We start from the raw sequence: 15,822 nt of genomic DNA, 5'->3' as shown, positions 1-15,822 counted from the left end.
CCCAGACCAGCACGGGCCCAAAACTAGTCTGCTATGCTCTGGTTCTTGGGGAGTATGTAAATCCCTGCTTGGTATCTATGGCAACTCTCTATTAACCAGAACTGGGTTCCACAGACTCCTGGTCCCTGTTCATTCTAAAAAACTCAGAGCTGTTGGTCTTTGAAAAAAAAATCTCATCTCACTGAAGAAAACACAGAAAATACCAAAGAGCAAAGAGAAGAAAACAGAAGCATTTTTGTGCATTTCCACCCAGTTTGTGGAACAAAATTAGGATCATGTTGAACATCCGCTTTTGCATCCTGCCGTTTTCATTATGCATCAGATCGTGAGCGTTTGCCGGAGGGGCGGGAAAGGGTCTTTGGAAACAGGGCTGCTGGGGGCTGGGACTTGGGGGTGCTGCTGTGCTCCCTGACCTTGCAAGAGTCGGTCGCCCTCCCTGAGCCTGCTTCTGCATCTCTACAAGGAGAGGTTGAGGGCGGCGCGGATCAGGCTCCATTCAGAGCCAACATCAGAAGTGTAGACATTTTACCTGCCGCGGTGGGCTGTCTGCTGCAGGCTTGTCACCCAGGAGAGCCCGGTGATGTCTGGGGCAGGGTGGGCAGAGGGCTGGCCCTCCTGCCTGCCGTGTGGGGCAGCTGGGAGCCAGCCCCTGCAGTCCTGGCCGCCTGGGCTCACTGCTGCTTCCAGCACTTTCCCACTGTGTGGTCTTGAGCAAATGACACTGCCTCTCCAAATCTCCATCTCCATCTCCAAGCGCTAGAATGGGGGAGCTGTGATAGTTTGTCGACTTCATATGCGCCGAGCACTTAGCACATAGTAAGTGCTCGGTCAGTGGGAACTATCACAAATACTACGATGCACATTATCTGGGACCGCTCGGGTGTGACTGCTGCATTAAGTCATAATCTTCCCGCAGTGTTCTGTAGGGTGCTTGGGGCCTAGGGGACATGGTCAGGCGGTGGCAGCAGGTGCTGTGACCCTCTCCTAGAGCCAGGGCTGGCTTCCTGGGCCTGTGACCTGTGCAGCCACACAGGGCCCGGGCTCAGAAACACCCTGTGCTCGCGCTGATGCCCTGCTGTCGCTGTCTTGAGATTCATACTCTAGGAGCAGGGGCCCCGCTCATCACGAAGCGTGCCCTGTTCTCCATGGGATTCCTCACACCAGCCCAGGGGCTCGCCTGGCTTGGCACCCTGCGCGTCGTCGGTGCTCAGAGCTCTTGGCGAGGGAAAAGCAAAGGCCAGGACAGCCCCCCGTTCAGGGGAGGACGCTGCCCCGTGAGGTCTGGGGCTGTGCCCGGGGCACACCCGGAGGCAGGCACCGAGAAGGGTCACGCCGGGGGCTGCTCGTGCAGCGGGGAAGGCTACTGAGGGCCGGAGGTTGTCTGGGTGGAATGCCACCCGAGGCAGGCAGGGCTGAGCGGGGGGCCTGCCGGGCTGCGGCCAGACACACTGGGGAGACGCCAGACGACTCAGATTGGAATCGATTGAAACGGAGCCAGGCACTCGGGCCGCTAAAGGGCCCATGAGCAGGAGAGGGTGGCACACCCAGCGTGAAGGCGCTCTGAGGTCTGTTTCCTTCCCTCCGTTCTCGTGGAGGCGGGCCTGAGTCCCCCCCCCCCCAGCCCGCCCCCCAGCACCCATCCGGGCGGGGAGCGAGGAAAGGAGCAGGGCGCGGGCCACGTGGTGCGTGAGAGGCCAGGGCAGCAGCTGCAGGACAGGTGGGACTTGGGCTGCCCGCGTGCACAGGGAAGGGGCATCCAGGGCACCGTGGATGGGCCGGCGGGGCCTGGGGCCTCTGGCTGCCAGAGGCCGCTCAGCAGAAGGGAGAAGAGGAAGCGGAGGAAGGACAGAGAGGGAATACCTCCTGTGCTTTTACAGGGGGCACAGGTCTCCCCGGGAAGGGGCCGGGGTGTCGGAGCGGGTGCCTGCGGTCTCGGTGCCGGGTCGCCCCCAGGGGGTGCCGGCCCCAGAGTGAGAGTGGCAGGGGGTGTACGCAGAAAGGAGAGGGAGTCAAGGAGCGGCTCTGCCTTGGAACGTCCCATGTCGGCCTTTGTGGGGTGACGCTGATGCAGGTAGCCAGGTGTCCATTCTGAGGGGACGAGGCACCCCACAAGGTGTAGGAGTCCTAGAAGGAAATTGTGTGGATCCAGAGGCAAGGGAAGAATTGCTTCTAGTGAGGAAACCGGGAAAGGCTCTCGGTGGTCCCTGCCGCCTTGCATGTGGACCTGCAGGGATGGGGAAGGGTAGCCCAGGAGGCGTGAACTGGCCTGGCGTTGGGACAGTCCCTGCTGGGGACAGCTGAGGTCTGATCTCAGACTGCAGGGCAGCCGGAGCTGGTTCTCCGCAGGGCGCCGGGGATGGAGACGTCTGAGCACCACACTGGGAAGGGGAACTCGAGCAGGTGAAAGTACTCAGGAGCCATTGAAGGCTTTATCGCAAGGGATATCATGCCCTGAGCAGAGCTTGTGAGAGGCCAGACGGGGCTGAGGCTGGGAACCTGGCAACCCAGCTTGGAGATGGGCACGGAATTCCCAGCAGGAGGTGATGAGGCCAGATTCTAGTCTGTGGCTATGAGGATGGGAAGGAGGGGTCTGATGAGAAGACTTCGGGCAGGGCCGCCCCCCCGCCCCCGCCGGGACTCTGAAGCCTCCTCAGAGACAAGCCACAGAAGGACATGGGGCAGAAAGCAAGGTCTTTGGAGCGGAGGGGGCCTCAGGATGCCATGGATGCATTGGATCCAGGGGTCTGGAGCTGCAGGGGTTGTTGGGGCAGGGGGAAGGTGGGGGAGCTTTGTTCTCAGGAGCTGGCCAGGGCTCTGGGAGGAGAAGAGATCAGCCAGGAAGGGAGACCAAAGGGATGGGACTGACATTGGGGAGGTGGGCGTGGCCCAGGTCCAGAGCACTTTGCTAGGCCCTCCTGGCCCCTGGGGTGGACAGGAGGGACCAGACTGTGATGGGAGGGACAGGGGCGTTGGTGTCAGGAGGGCCTGGGGACCAGAAGTCTGCATCCACATGGCCGTCCTGAGCGAGTCCTCTGGCCGAGGTCCGTGTCCACCTGCTGGGGGAGGACAGCCTGTCTCCCAAAGGGCAGTGGGGCTGCCAGGCCTCAAGGACAAAGGCAGGCGGGGGCAGGGGAAGGAGCTTGTGGCTGGGAGCTTAATGGCCCCGAAAAAAAACCATAAAACTGGAGAATTATGGGAGACATAAACAGAGCTGTCAGGGATTAGCCCGGGGAAGAGATACCAGCGGCTGAGCCGGGATTCTTGCGTGTGCATAAAAAAGACAGAAGTTATAAAAGGGGGGAGATTAAGAAGATGCTGCCTCCACGCTTGGGCTCCCTGGCCGATTCCTTTCTCACGCCCTGGCGGAGGCCCCAGCCGCACGTTGACCCCGGGGCCCCGGCCTGCATGGCCTGGCCAGGCCCCGGGGAAGGGCCCGCCCTGCGACTCAGGGACAGGGGTGGGGGTGGAGACCTGGCCCAGGCCGGCGGAGGGGCCCCGGGAGCCAGGCCCAAAGACCGAGGCGGCGCCAGCTCTGACAATTTATGGGCGCTCACACACCCTGCCTTCATTTTCGCCGTTCTGCTGATGTCATTAGCCAAGCACTAATGGGCTTAAATTTCACCTTAAACCATCCCCACTGTCCTCAGCAGATGACAAACGGACTGCTCTGCAAAGCTGCCGGGCGGGCTCTGGCGGGCACCTTTCCCTCCTTTATCACACGCCCTTCTGGCCCCTACGGGAGAGGGTCCCTGGGACCCTGGGCCTGGGGTACACCCACAGGTCAGGGGAATTCCCCGGGGGTCTGTGGGAGCCACAGGGCGGGCAGGGTGCCAAAAAAGGGGGTCTTTGGAAGAGGTGGGATGACACAAGATGGGGAGGCAGGAGCCGGGGGGAGGGATCTCCAGTGGCCCCTTCCTGTGTGGCCTGGCAGGCCTGCTCCCCTCTGAGTGTCTCAGCCCAGGTATCCTGAAAGGCGGCTGCAAAGGGGACCTGTGGGACCCTGGGAATTACCTGCCATGTTCTTACAAGCCTTAGAGAAATCGTATTTTGCTCAAGCTAACAAAAGTAGCAATGGTTTTACTTGGGGCTAGCACTGCCTTCCACCCACCACCCACCCATCCAACACCCACCCAGCCACCCACTTGCTCATTCATTCGACAAACGCGCGGCCCACGAACCCCTGGCTTGCTCACGTCCATCAAAGGCCCCAATTAGCTGTTGGAGCCCCGTGAGAGAGAACAAGTGGGTGATCTCTAAATACCGTTGGTTTGAGAAGACAAAATCTTTCCAGCGGTGGCTCTGAGGGGGGAGGGGAAGGGACAAAGGAGCTCAGGGGGCGGGGGGGTGGGTGTCGGGTGGACCCGATGGCCCATCCAGTCCTCGAGAGGGGCGTGCTGGCCTGAAAAGGAGGGACAGGAATAAAGAAGTGCCTCGGCAGAAGAAGGGCAATGTCAGGCTGCTTGGTTGGCGGGGTTGGGGGGGGTCTCCCTTGCAAATGTTTCCACGGCCCCCGCCTTTGTTTCCCAGTGAGAGGCAGATGCCTAACTTCTCTGCCAGGAAAGCTGGCCTGGAGGGCGCTAGGGCCCAGAGCCACCCCTTTCCCATGGGAATCACACTCCCTCCTGAGTCCCCAGCACTGGTGACAAGGGGCCGTGGCCCGAGCTGTGCCCCCACTCTGTCTGGCTCCCCTCGTTGCTCTCAGGGAACCGGTCCCAGCTTCCTGACCTCCTGTGCCCACCTTCGTCAGTCACTACGGCTCTGGGAACTTACGGCATGTGTCCGATAGTGTCACTCACTCCCTTCCTTCCCCGCTGTGGCTCCCTATTGTCCTAGGCACGAAGTCCAAGATCTTCACATGGCCCGCAAGGCCTATCGCACGTGGACCCTGCCCCTTTCTCATCTCTTGCCCCTCATGCACATTCAACTTGCAAGCCATGCTCACGTTTTTATTACCCTCCCCTCCCTTTCTCCTGTCTTCCGGGGGCCTTTCCTTCGGGAAGTCCTTTCTGACCCGCTGTTCCCACTCAGGGATGACTTAGGGGCCCTCCTTGTGCTTTGGCACTTACCTGCCTTCTGAAGCGTACGGCTGTCTCAGTCCCTGGCACGTGTCGGGTAAATGAAGGGGGGCGGTCTGTGAGGGGAGCCCATAGGTACCAGGACGTAGTTCTGAGCCATGGAGCAAATCCCTGCCCCTCAGTGGGCCTCCATTTCCCTGTCTGTAAAATGACCCAGCCAGCACCTGGGGCTAGTCAGGAGGCTCAGGCCCAGAGGCAGCAGAGCACATGCTCCAAGGACAGTGCATGGGGGCAGAACAAGCTTTCAGGGACTCCCTGCAGGTTCCAAAAGTCTCCCCTCCTCAGGGGGATCTCTGGTGCCCACGGTTCTTGCTGGTGCCCAGGATCCTCGCCCTGAGTAGCAGACTTGGAACCAGATGAGCGGAGTTGAAGTCCAAATGTTGCTGCTCACCAAGAAATTCCCTTGGCCTCCAGGCCTTAATCGTGCTGTCTGCAAAATGTGGGTGCTCGTAGGTTGCTTGCACAGTTACCCTTGGAATTAAAATGATGTGGCAGGGAAGAAGGCACTTCTGTCGATTCCCAGCTTGTGGAGGGCACCCAGGAAGTATGGGGCTTAAAATCCCAGTGCCTGGGGGCGCCTGGGTGGCTCAGTTGGTTAAGCGACTGCCTTCGGCTCAGGTCATGATCCTGGAGTCCCGGGATCGAGTCCCACATCGGGCTCCCTGCTCAGCGGGGAGTCTGCTTCTCCCTCTGACCCTCCCCCATCTCATGCACTCTATCTCATTCTCTCTCTCAAATAAATAAATAAAATCTTAAAAAAAAAAAAATCCCAGTGCCTGGGACAGCAGCTCCCTGCCATGAAAATCATAGCCGACCACAACGCAGTGCTCCCTCCTGGGCCTTCCTACCCTGGCCAGAGCTGCCTCCAGGAATTGAGTTCAGAGCTTCCAGATCCTAGGTCTGACCTCACAGCCGTGGATTCTAATAATAGTATTCGACCTCTCATTATTGACCTACTATTAGTGCTTCTGGCTCCTTATAAGCTGTGTGACTTTGGACAACTGACCTAACCTCTCTGTGCTTCTGTTGCCTCATGTGTAAGAGGGGTTAAAATATGTAAGCTGCTTCTTAAACCAGGGCCCTGCACACAAAAGCACCATGTGAGAATTCACTGTGCAGGGGATGATGACAGAGCGCCTTGATGTCCATTTTCCCGTCGGGTCCTGTGAGGAAGGTGCTTATCACGATCCACATGTAACGGGTGAAGGCACAGAGGCCCAGAGAAGTGGGGTGACTCACCTGGGGTCACACAGAAAGTCAGTGCAGGGCCTCAGGGACTGAATGTTCTTTCCAAAGGCTCACGAGGCTCTGGTCTGGAAAAAGCCAGCCCTGGAGCAGGGTGGAACACAGGGCCCTTTCTGAGCCCTCTCTCCGTGGGCCCGGGGCTGGAGGGGGCCTCCGGCCAAGTCTGTCCCACCAACCTGCTCTGGGCGCTGCCTGCCTATGCCCAGACCGCGTGCCCGCCCACCCAGGGCAGGGACCAGCTCCTCCTGGGGCCGGGATGCCAGAGCTAGGTTCCTGTCGCTCCAAGGAGCTCCCGCCGCCACCCCCTACTCCCCCACCCCCCACCCCCGCCTGGCCTCACCTCCCAAGCCAGCTAGGACCCTTCAGGGATTTTCCTGAACTTTCCCTCTGTTATAAAAAATTATATAAATATTTACCCTTTAGAAATAACAGCTCACTTGTTGGGCCCTCCTCTGCCAGGCCTGGCTTGGACGACCGTCCACTTTCTCAATTTTTTTTTAATATTTTATTTATTTATTTTATAGAGAGAGACACAATGAGAGAGGGAACACAAGCAGGGGGAGTGGGAGAGGGAGAAGCAGGCTTCCCGCCGATCAGGGAGCCCGATGTGGGGCTCGATCCCAGCACCCTGGGATCACGACCTGAGCTGAAGGCAGACGCCCAATGTCTGAGCCGCCCAGGCGCCCCTCAATTCTTACCCACCCTCCGAGGGACTTACTTTTCCTCCTGTTTCACCAATGAGGAAACTGAGGCACGCTGCTGGAGTTGCGTGCCGAGGCCCCTCAGGTCAGTAGTGTCAAAGCCAGGATTTGGCCCCAGACACTCCTGGACCCCCTCCGTCTCAGCCAGGCCCAGCTTGGCCAGTGCTTTTAAGTTTTACAATGTGTGTTGCCTTTGTTCTGATGATTGAAGGAAGCACACTGCGGGTGGAAATGGACTGGAATGTTCGGCGACACGTAGCGCCAGGAGTAGCCCGTGGGAGTTGTGTGCCGGGGGTTTATCTCAAGCCAGTCCTGTCTGTGTGCCCCCCAAGGCTGTACGCCCAGAAGTGATGATACAGACTATAGGGAGATTCAGGTTCGCCGCCCCCCCCCACTTGGGGCCTCAGTTCCCCCACCTGTGAAGTGGGGGCATGGTCCCCATCATGCCCATTGCCCAGTGCAGGACACAGGGGTGCTGACCGCTCTTGGCAGCAGGGCCTCGTGCCATCCTACTTTTGTTTTTTAAGATTTTTTATTTTATTTATTTGAGAGAGACAGCACAAGCGGCGGGGGAGGGGTAGAGGGAGAGGGAGAAGCAGACTCCCTGCTGAGCAGGGAGCCTGACACAGGGATCGATCCCAGGATCCTGGGATCATGACCCGAGCTGAAGGCAGACGCTTTCCAGACTGAGCCACCCAGGCGCCCCTCGTGCCATCCTACTGATGAAGCTGCGATCGCAGGACCCTCTGGCCTATAATCCAACAGCTGGAATGGAGCCATGCCAGACTGGAGCCCAAAACCAGGCTCCTTCCTCAGCCGCCTCGCATAGCCCAGGGGATGGAGATTTATCCATATAAGCTTTAAAATCTTTCTGTAAGGGTTATATGCTCATGGGGAAAAAAAAATCGAACATACTTTCCCCTTGTATACAGCAGAGCATCTCTGCACACTTTCTACAGTTTTTCTCCCCAGCTTGAAGACTACACCCCATCTGTGCACAGAGCCCTTCCTTACTCTCTAGACTCCACTGTGTGGAATTCCCCAAATGTGTGTTCTTCATTCTCCTCCTATGGACACTGCAGGGGATCTCCAGGCTTTCACTGCTGCGAAGGACACCAGGGTCCTCGCCCTGCGCAAAAGGCTCTGCGACGGGCAGGGAGCAAGACTGCAGGGCCAGAGGGCACATGCAGTTTCCATTTGGGTCTGTATTGCCAAAAAACTCTCTGGAGAGCTTGTACCAGCTCGCTCCCCACATCCGCTCTTGCCCCACACCCTCACTGTACGGGTAGATGCAATGCGCCACGTCCACACCTGCTCCGGGCCTAGAAAATCAACTCGGCTATTTCCCGTAAGGAAATCCTCAAAGGCCATGTATGTCTGAGGGGCCCAGGCTGGAAACAATGGGAGTCCAGTCACTGCAGGCCCTGCACCCCTGACCAGTGGTGTGACCTCAAGTGGTGGGTTTCAGCTCTTGCTAAAAGAAGGGTGATGATGGTACCCACACACCCCCACCCCGAGGGTGTCGTGAGGATGAGGTATGTAGATGCAAAGTGCTTATTGGGACAGGGACTGGCACAAAGGGCAGACAGCAAGACTGGGTGCTGTTTATTGTCAGTCTGCGTGACCTTTGGATCCCAAGGAATGCAGCCCCCTAGGGTCTGCCCCTGGGGTCCGCGCTTGGGTTGAGATTTGCTGTACCTTCGGAAAGGGCCAGGGAACGGAAGAAGCGTGGGGAACCACCAATGGAAAGTGTGGAATCACTGTATCCCGGCTTCCCACTGTGCCCATGGGGACACTGAGGCCCAGGAAGCCCAGCCTGGAAGTGGTCACAAGCTTAGCAGAGTGAAGCTGCCTTTTATCAGTGTGTCGCTGCCCGGAGGCAATGCCAAATGCAGAGTCCTGGGGGCTGCTCACGCCACTTGCGGGGACTCAGCTCTGAGACCTGGGGCCCAGAGCCGCAGAACCAGAGTCTGGTCCTGGTTCCTCAGGACAGGACAGGACCGGACCCGGAGCCCCTCACCGACCCCAGCCTCCAGGACTCAGTGGGACCTGGAGTGTCCGAGGGCTGAGATCTCACTCCAGCTGGACTGGCCCATGATTCTTTCGGATTGCAGGGTCCCGGGCCCCACCCCTGGCCCCCAGCATCAGAATCTCCCATCTTCCTACGACCTGCACGGTAGTGTGTGAGAAACACCGAAACTCCAGCTGGGAAGATAATGCACCTGCCATGGGGGACAGGACACCGTCTGGGGACAGACCTTAATTCTTAGTCCCAGAAGCCTCCCCAGCTGGGGGGGGGGGCCCCCCCCCCCCCCGTAAAGCCCTACTTTCCAGAAGACCTGCTCTGTCTCAGACACACACAGCTCCCCAGGAGGCAGAGTACAGCACTTGGCCCTCGCCCCCCGTGGACAGTGCCAGAGGCACTACCAGGTGCAAAGCTCAGCACAGCCTCCCATCTCGCGCTGACCCTGTAAGTGTGGTGTGAATAAGGTTTCAGCTGAGGAACACGCAGAGCGGTTCAGTGAATTGCCCAGGGCCAGCCAGCAGATCACGGGCAGAAGTGGGATTTGAACCCAGAGCCGTGTGCCATCGGGGCACTGGCATTTACGGTTGGGATGGGGCTGGGGGAGGATGCTGCCTCCCTGCCCCCCAGAGCCACACGGCTGGCCGCCTGTGAGTCCTCACAGTTGGCGGGCCTGGCCCTTGGGAATCGGACATGTCTTGGGAGCTGGAGAGGCCTGCCGCTCCCCATGCGGTCACCAGCACCCCAGAACCAGCCAGGAAAGATTCTCCAGAACAACTTTCCAGAACAAGACAGCATTGGGGTCAGGCGTCTCCCCCAGATGCCGAGTGACTGGAAGCCAGCAGGGGGTGGTTCTGGTGGGGGGGGGCTGGTGAGGCCCGAGGGGGCTGGACCTGGGCAGAGGGAACTCGGGGTGCGGGCCAGCAGGCCGAAAGGATTCTCTTCACCTTGGGAGAAACATAGTGCTGTTCAAAACGGCCAGCCACTGGCCTCGGACAGTTGCCCTCACCCTCCCTTCCTTTAAGCACCTCCACATTTCACAACTGTGTGGAAGAGAGGAAAATCAAGCAGGAGGAGGTGGCCTCTGAAAACCAAAGGCAAATATTTTCCGTCCTGAGGCAAGCAGGCCCAGGCCACCTCTGGCCCAGCCTCTGGGGCAGTGGCTGGTGGTTCACTTTCCCCACAGGTCAGTGCTTCTGGTCACCGGGCTACATGTCTGGGGGGCTGGCCAGGATTCCCCCACCCCACCCAGGGATTGCGGGGGGCAGCAGGCCATCCATCCAAGCTTTGCCCAGAAATGGAAGTTCCCTTTCTGGCAATGGGGGGCAGCCAGGGCAGTGGGGGGCGGGAAACAGTGGTAACCAGGAGGACAGGGTCCCAGCCGTTCATCCATAGGGTAGCCCACTCCACACCCAGTCTTGGGCCAGAGATGCTTTTCATATCAAAATAGGAGCTGTTAGTGTGTTGTTGGGGGCAGGGGTACATGGTGTGTGAGATTTCTATTTGGGCTACAGACAAATACAGGAGGCCTAAGTGTGGACTCCAGGCTTCCCTTACAATAACTCTGCAGCCTCAGGAGCCAAACCCCCACCTGGGGTCCCTCAACAGGGGGCCCGGCGCGGCAGTGGGTAACTAGATCTGCCGGAGGAATTGGTTGCGAGGAGTTGGTGGTGGTGGGCACTGTGGCTTCTCTTTCCAGTTCCCCACCTCACCAACTCCTTGCGCTTGCTTTCTCCCAAGAAATCCAGTTTTCTGAAATTTCCGAAGGAGCAAATCAGGACCTCATTATCTTGCGCCCTCAAGCCCCTGGGCACCTCCCGGATACCCAGCTGTCAGGAAGCAAAGCTCAAGGCCCTACCCACAGCCCCAGGTGGGAGGCACTGGCAAAGGCCTCCAGAATGGTTTCTTCCACGCTCTGGAGCTCAGTTTCCACCGCTGTGAATTGAGAGGTGACGTCACCTCCTAGAAGGGCAATTTGAGGGTTAGAAGTAAAATCTATCAAGGCACCTTGGCCGTAGGAGGGGGCCAGACAGCATGCTGTCTGACGCTGCTGCTGTTAAACCCCTTCTAATAGTCTGAGGTTACTGAGAACTTTCTAGATCTGAGGGTGGCCCCAGGCTCAGTATCTCGGCTGGCTGGGGGGGGGAAGTCCCTGGAGAACCCCCACTCTGCCCTGCCAGGCCCTGCATGTGCTAGGGGGCCTGCTCTCTCCTGCCTCCTGGACCTGCGTCACCTGCAGGGCCACCTGGGCCCCCCAGCTCCAGCTCCTGGCCCCAAGGTGTCATCAGATAAGCCTGGTGGCACCTGCTGTCCTCACATCTGTAGTCCACATGCATCTTCACACACACACACCCGCTCCAGCCTGCCAGGCTTACCATAATCCCAGCCAGAGGTGGCTCGCTTGGGGTGGGGGCCGGACCCTTCCCCCACCCTCCAGCTAAGCTGGGGAGAGAAATCCGGCTCAGATTCCCAAATAGGCTGCGTTCTTTCCTGCCACTAAGCCAGGCAGCTCCTTGCCGCTGAAACGCCCTTCTCCCTCCTAAGCCCACCACTTCCTCCACAGTTTTCCCCTATATTTTGCAGCAGTTGTCTTTTACCCCACCTCATTCAAGAGGGGGGTCCTTAGGGGGCCCTGTGCCTGTGGGTCTCCAGGATTGGGCGTGAGCAGAGTCTGGAAAATGTCAAGTGAATGATCCAGTCAAAGCCTGGAGGGGGCTTCTGAGCTCAGCCAGCTCCTCCGCTGCCCCCTCCTTTGGGGGTAAGGACAGGCTGGGGTTTGGGTGGGTGGCCTTTTGGAAAGCAAGGTAATGGGAATGGACATGAACTTCCTGCTGCCTCATTCCCCTGAAGAAGGGGGGTGGGGGGGTCTGGGCTGCTGGGCGCCAAGGGGAAGGGAATGGGAGGGAGGGGCGAGGGGGCCCCTAAGGAGGCCAAGTCTGAGAGGAGGGAGACAAGGCTGGGGAAAGAGCCCCCGCCCCCCCCCCCCGTGCGCCTTTGGCACGGGCACGGGCGGGGTCCGCCTTGAAGTTGGTGTGCAAGCCCGCTGCTGTTTAAATGGTGTGTTTGTTTGGAGTGGCTCAGGGAGGAGGCCGAGATGGGGGAGGCAGCGCCCCACTTGGCGCCGCCGCTGCCGGAGGGTCGGTGTGTTAGAAGCTCCAGCTTTGTCGATGACTGAAGGGTGGGCGTTGAGGAGTGAAGGGCGAAAAGCAAAGGGGGGCTCGGCGCCCCGGCCTGGCCGCCCCCTGTTTTGCGGAGGGAGCGCCGGAGCCGCCTCTCGCAGTCACGGCGAGCAAGGAGGGAGGCGAGGGGACGAGAGCGCCGGGCTCCCCGCCCCCACCCCACCCGGTTCCAATATTTCGCAGAAAGGCACGCGGCTCCTAATCGGTCCTTTCCAGGCTGAGATTTAGCCGCGCGATGCCCGCGCAGGGGCGGGGGCCGCGGGCCGGGGGAGGCGCTCAGAGGCCGGAGCCGCCGAGCGAGGTGAGGAGCCCGCGTCCTCGGCTGGTGGAGCGGGCGGGCGGGCGCGCAAACCCGAGAGGCAGATATAGAAAGGGGGGCAGGTTAAAAATAACCCTCTCCGGCTGGGAAGCTCGCGCGCGCTCTCTCGCCTCGTTCGGTGCCAGAGGACTCCAGGGGAGGTGGCGTTGGGGAGGGCAGCGCGGGATTCCCCCTCCTCCGCGGGGCGGGGTGCCCGCCTGCGCGCCGCGGCTGCACGTGTGCGGGGCCGCGCGCCCGGGCCCCCTGCACCCGGCCGGGGTGGGGGGGCGCCCCCTCCCCAGGCCGGGGCGCAGCTGGCAGCGGCCCCCGCCCGCAGCCCCGCGCGGCTGGAGGGAAGCGCTCCATTATTCATTATTTACGAGCGTTAATAGGTTTGAGGCACGGGGTGGGGGTGGGGTGGGGGCGACGGCGCCTTGGGGACCGCGGCTTTAGGGGAAGGGGTGGGCAGGGCGGGGGCGGGGCCGCGGGTAAGAGGTCTCCGCCTCGGCCCGGGCGTCCCGGGCGCACCTCCGTCCGCCGCCGGCTCGCAGCCGGGACGGGGGGGCTGCGCCGGGCGCCGGGAGGGTAGTGCGGCCCTTTGATTGTGCCCCTCGGCCTCTGTCCTCCGCGTCCTCGCCCTTTCCGAGGCGCGGGGAGGGGGGCTGCAGGCCGTACGCCCCGCCCTGCGCGCCCCTGGCGGCCGCCGCCGCGGCCCCGACGCAGCCCGGGCCTCATTTATCATCATCTTTGGTCAAGTGGAGTGTGCAAGGAACAGCTGCTTCACTCGGCTGACTTCCGAGGGCGGATACAGCGGGAATCAGGGAGATGAATGATGGGGGCTGGGGGGGCAGAGCCCCCCGGGGTCCCAGTGCAGGCAGGAGGGAGGCGCGGAGCGTCCAGCGCCGCCTCCGCCTCGTGGCGAGTGCAGCGCCCCCTTCCTGTCTCTCCCGGCGCCTCCAATTACCGCGGCTCGCGGACGGGGGTGGGGGGAGGCGCCCCGGGAGGGGGCCGGGCGCGGAGAGGCACCACTCGGCGGCAGAGGACGGGCGGGCGCGCTGCTGGCGGAGCCCGAGGTCGCCGTGACCTTGCTGGGGTCAGCGGGTTGGGCTGCGGCGGAGGCGGCGCGGCGTCTTTGGTGGCGCTTTCCGGATTGGCGCAGAGGCCGGGAAACCGGGCGGGGGCGAGCGGGGGTGTGAGGGGGGGGGAACACAAATAGAAGGTGAAATTTTACCTGCCCCTGAGGGAGTCCTGCGGATTTTCTCCCGGCAGCAGCCGGCGCTCTGCCTTTGTCTTACACGGCTGAAACATCTGTTGCAGAGGGGCGGCGAGGCCGCAAACAACCCCCACACACCCTGCGCGGCTCCCCCCCATCCCCAGCTCGGCCCTCGCCGGGCTCCCGGACTCGCGGCACCGCGTTAACCCTGCTCGCGCTGGGGCGCCCGCCCCGCAGCCCCCCTGCCGCAGTCGGCGCCTCCGCGTGGGGCTTCCAGCCCCCGGGCTCAGAATGGCTTCTCGCGGGGGTGCCCAGCGGCCCTCCCCCCACTTTCAGTGGCCGCGAGGTATCCATCAGGGGCGGGGGGGCGGGGGCGGAAAGGGTTAATGGCCTAGTCGCAGACCCTAATTGTCAGACCTGGGCCCCGCTTCGTTTCAATTACCCTAAGTAGAGACTGAATGCGCAATTAACGAAGTCAGCTTGCCAACTGGAAAGCCGTCCCCGCTTTCACATTGAGCAGAATACTCCACCAGCTGACTTGGACTAAGCAATTTCCTCCTCTCTCCCTTTCTCTCTCTCTCCCTCTCCCTCCCTCCCTCCCTCCCCCCAACCCCCCTCCCTCTTTTTCTCTCTCCTTAATAATAAAATTATACCAAGCAGTTTGCGGTGTGGCAGACGGCCAGAAAAGCGTTTCTTTAAACGCCGCCGTCTCACAATTAGGCAGCAAGAGGATTTGACACGCCGTGGCGGCCTGACAGGCGGCTTCCTCCCCTGGGGGCTGGGGGGGAGGGGGGCGCCAATTCCCTGGCTCCCCCAGGTGGAACGGGGCTGGGAGGGGCTGGCTTGCTGAGCCTCCCCGACTGTCAGGATGCTGCGCAGAGCGGGTGTCAAAGGCAGGGAAGGGAGGGGTGGTTCCTGCCCAGGCTGGGGAAGGGGGGGGACATTCCCTGGCTCCTCCGGCAAGCAGGGGTGTCGAACAGGAGGACCTTGACCCCTACCCCTTTGGGCTTGCAGCTCCGGGTTCATTTTCTGGTGGACCAAGGGGCCCAGAGCTGTAGAGGGATCTCAGCCCTGCTGGGCCTCCTGGACAAGTCCCTGTCCCTCTCTGGGCTTCTGTTAATCCCTCTGCAAAAGGAGGGGTAAGTTTGACCTAGAATATGCTCTATAGAAAGTGGCTTTTGGTGGCTCAGTGCTGCTAGCTGCTGGCCTTGTGGGCGGGAGGCAGGGGGAGAGGTAGGCAGCATCAGGTCAAAAACGAGCCAGAGACCCCTCTCCAGCCTGGGCCGCAGATTTCCAAAGGCACAGAGGAGAGTGCCGGCCCCCCAGCAGCCATACAGGGCAGCTAACAAATCTGGGTGACTTTGCAGGATTGCCAGGGATTGGTGCCATGAGAACAGAGGACATCTGACCGACTGCAGCCGGGCCCCCTGAGGTGGGGGAGGGGAGATACGCCCCGCCCCCCCCTTGCTGTGTTCTCCCTCCAGCCTCATTCAGGCCGCTCCTTCCATCCGGTGAGCCCTTACCCTTCCTCACATAATTACGCCCTCCTGCCAGCCTGCCCTGACCACCTTCACTCCCCACCCCACAGCCTCCTGGGTGTCTTGTCAGCCTCAGGAGGGCAGGGGCCCTGCTGCATTTCCCTCTGTATCCTCAGCACCCAACTCCAGCCCACCCCACCCGACTGTAAGCTGAACAGAAATGGGCTTGCTGAGGGAGGGGCTGTGACCCAGGGGGTGTGGAGGACACAGGGGAAGCCTGTGGGCTTTCCTTCCTGATTGGCTACTGCACGTGTCCTGGCTGGTCTTCAGGCCCATCATCATCATCCCTTAGAGCTGTGGGTAGGTTAAATGATGCACCCAAGCCAGCGCTGAGCCCCTCAACCATCCCATCTGCTCAGCCATCCAAGCAATATTAATTGGCACCTGGTCGGGACAGTTTCTGCACTTAGGGCGTAGGAGCAAACAGGTGAAGAAGCCCCTGCCCTCATCAGGCTACATTCTGCCCAGGGAGGCACATGTAAAGCAGCTCATTATACCATTAATTATGTGATTACCACTGTGATAAGTGCCACCAAGGAGCCCTGCAGGG

The 15,822-nt window shown here is 60.8% G+C and overlaps 1 protein-coding gene across 7 annotated transcripts in view; it reads left to right on the top strand.

Annotated features, from left to right (window-relative positions):
* RAI1 (retinoic acid induced 1) overlaps nt 1-15,822 on the top strand; it is a 118,205-nt gene that overhangs the window by 80,479 nt on the left and 21,904 nt on the right. Inside the window, exon 1 of one of the 7 annotated variants that reach the window (XR_012375039.1) lies at nt 12,133-12,524. The exons of the other annotated variants lie outside the window; for them this stretch is intronic. The gene's annotated coding sequence lies outside the window, so the exon portion shown is untranslated. Of the gene's footprint in view, nt 1-12,132; nt 12,525-15,822 lie in introns of those variants that run through there. 7 annotated transcript variants of the gene reach the window in all.

Source organism: Callorhinus ursinus, unplaced genomic scaffold, assembly GCF_003265705.2.
Source record: "Callorhinus ursinus isolate GAN/ISIS: 27379988/994484 unplaced genomic scaffold, GSC_fseal_2.0 scaffold43, whole genome shotgun sequence".
Classification (NCBI taxonomy): Eukaryota; Metazoa; Chordata; class Mammalia; order Carnivora; family Otariidae; genus Callorhinus; species Callorhinus ursinus.
Note: the sequence above shows the minus strand (reverse complement) of the source record. Positions and strands in the feature narration are given on the sequence as shown.